This window comes from Penaeus vannamei, chromosome 5 (genome assembly GCF_042767895.1).
Source record: "Penaeus vannamei isolate JL-2024 chromosome 5, ASM4276789v1, whole genome shotgun sequence".
Classification (NCBI taxonomy): Eukaryota; Metazoa; Arthropoda; class Malacostraca; order Decapoda; family Penaeidae; genus Penaeus; species Penaeus vannamei.
The window spans coordinates 25,366,164-25,368,663 of NC_091553.1; the positions used below are offsets into that span (position 1 = coordinate 25,366,164).

A 2,500-nucleotide genomic window follows, 5' to 3' on the forward strand; every position below is an offset into this window, starting at 1 on the left:
TGGAGAGCAAAGAAGGACAGAGTGTTGAGATGTAGGAGAGATGTGTGTGTATGTGTGGTGGTGGCGGTGGTGAGGGGGGGGGGGGTAGATAGGCATGGAGAAAAGTGGAGAAATGTGAAAACGGAGAAATGTAGAGGATAGAGATGTGGAGAGGAAAAAACAAAAAACAAATGTGGAAGGGCAGAGGTGTGGAGAGGCATTCAAGAGAGGGGTTTCCAAGAGAGGGAGAGGGTGTGGGAGAGCCTAAGTGTCTATTCTGTCCAGGCACTTGAAGATACGGCGGCGGATACATAAATCAATCAAGTGTTGCTTGTACATGGCGAAGAGGTCGTTGGTGTGTAATCGAATCTGCTGATACGCTGGGATCCGAATCTCTTTTCCTCCTTAGACATCCCGTATCAGTATCTCCTTAAGTGCAATATGTGTCTCTCTGATCATTCAAATACATCGATAAAATTCTTTCTGCCATGTATGGATTCTTCTTTAACTATATTTCTGCGTAAAATAAAAATCTGTCTGAATTCATTGTAATACCACGACGGTAGTTATAAACGCCACCAGACTAAAAAGATTGAACCGCATACACTGTAACCATTGTTGAAAAAAGTAATATCTTTCCCAGTCCATGAAATGTAACTGCCCGGTTTCGATTATATCTTCGCCTGAAATACATGCTGGTGATGATAATGATTAACTGTATTTCTGACGGTGATCTAATCGGAATCCGGTCAGACACATACCTTGCATTGCGGAGATATTCATTCCCATTTATGGCTTCTCTACAAGAGAGATTAACGAACTAGGAATACAAGAAGAAAAAGATATTTTGTGATGAAAAGAGAAAGAAAAGCCACTTACGTAACAAAGCAGATAAACAGATTTAGTGAAATAAACATTGTTTCTTTTTAATAACTATTTTATCGTATCTTAATGGCGACTAAAGATAAACAGATTTAGTGAAATAAACATTGTTTCTTTTTAATAACTATTTTATCGTATCTTAATGGCTTACATATTTAGGTTCAATGACTGGAATACGTTTTATGTACAATTATTTGGTGATTTTCGTGATTTCTCTTGATTATTCTTTTTTTTTTTTTGGGGGGGGGGGGGATTTACGACCACTCTAGTGGTGATACTAAAAATAATATTTATAATGACATTAACGATAATGATGACAATAATAAAAATGATAATAATGACCATGGAAATAATAATACAAATCAAGTACAATACTACTCTGCTACTACTACTACTACTACTACTAATAAAATAATAATTATTATAATAGGATAGTAGGATTAGGATAATAATGATAATGATATTGATAAGGAAAATAATTATAATAATAATGTTAATAATAAAAATAATGATAATAATAACAGCAATAATGATAACAATAATAATTATGACAAAATGATATTGCTAATAATGATGATAGTATTCCTAATAATAACTATAAATATAAAGACAACGGTAATTTTAAAAATAAATAAAAAGATAATTATGACAGATAATGGTAATACTTACAATAATAACAAGAGCAACGACAACAACAATTACAGCAACAATAACAATAACAACAATTAAAAGAGCAGTTAAGAAACTGAATAAAAAAGAGGACATTATTGACAAAGTACGATCCACATTACCCCAAAGCTGACGTGATTAGCCTGGCCTGGCAACGGGCGAGCGGAGGGAGGCAAACGACTGGCGTGGAAGACTGCCTGGGAATCGGGATGTATAGCTTTGAAGAAAGTGAAGACGCCCTGAGAGAAAATTTTACAAGTAGCAAAAAACTGACTGCTTGGAAATGATGACGAGGGGAAAACAGAGTGGAAGAACAAAAAGAACACGAGAATGCTTATCTACGTAAGAACTTGCAAGAACAGTTCAAAGGGAAGTCATGGAATAGATTGAAGGAAGCAAACAAAAAAGAAAGAAAAAATCACTATTACAGCAGCACAGGATCAAACATTAAGCCCAAATAACGTTGGAAAATTAGATTGGGGGAAAATGTATCACAAATTTCGTTAGAAAAGTAGTTTTGGTGGGAAACGTATCACAAATTTTGTTAGAAAAGTAGCTTGGGGGAAATGAATCACATATAACAGTAGAGAATAGTTTCAGTGGAAAATGCATCACAAATTTCGTTAGAAAAGTAGTTTTGGGGAAAATTCACAAATTTCGCTTTAAAAGTAGTTTTGGTGGGAAATGTATCACAAATTTTGTTAGAAAAGTAGCTTGGGGGAAATGAATCACATATAACAGTAGAGAATAGTTTCAGTGGAAAATGTATCACAAATTTCGTTAGAAAAGTAGTTATTTGGGGAAACTGTATCACAATAACGTTGGAAAAGTTTGTGCGGAGAAGCTGATGAAAGTGGCACAACTAGTCTCAGAGTGCCAAAAGGTAGCTCTGAAAGAGTAAAAAAGAAAAAAATAATGTGACGCGACAACCTGTCAAAAATTATTCACTGGGAATTGTGTGAGAAGTGGC

At 34.9% G+C, this 2,500-nt stretch overlaps 1 long non-coding RNA gene across 1 annotated transcript in view; it reads right to left on the reverse strand.

Annotated features, from left to right (window-relative positions):
• The window catches only part of LOC138861701 (uncharacterized), a 10,290-nt gene that overhangs the window by 5,741 nt on the left and 2,049 nt on the right, over nucleotides 1–2,500 (reverse strand). Inside the window, exon 2 of the long non-coding RNA XR_011398565.1 lies at nucleotides 1,653–1,769. This is a non-coding gene — a long non-coding RNA (uncharacterized lncRNA). The remainder of the gene's footprint in view (nucleotides 1–1,652; nucleotides 1,770–2,500) is intronic.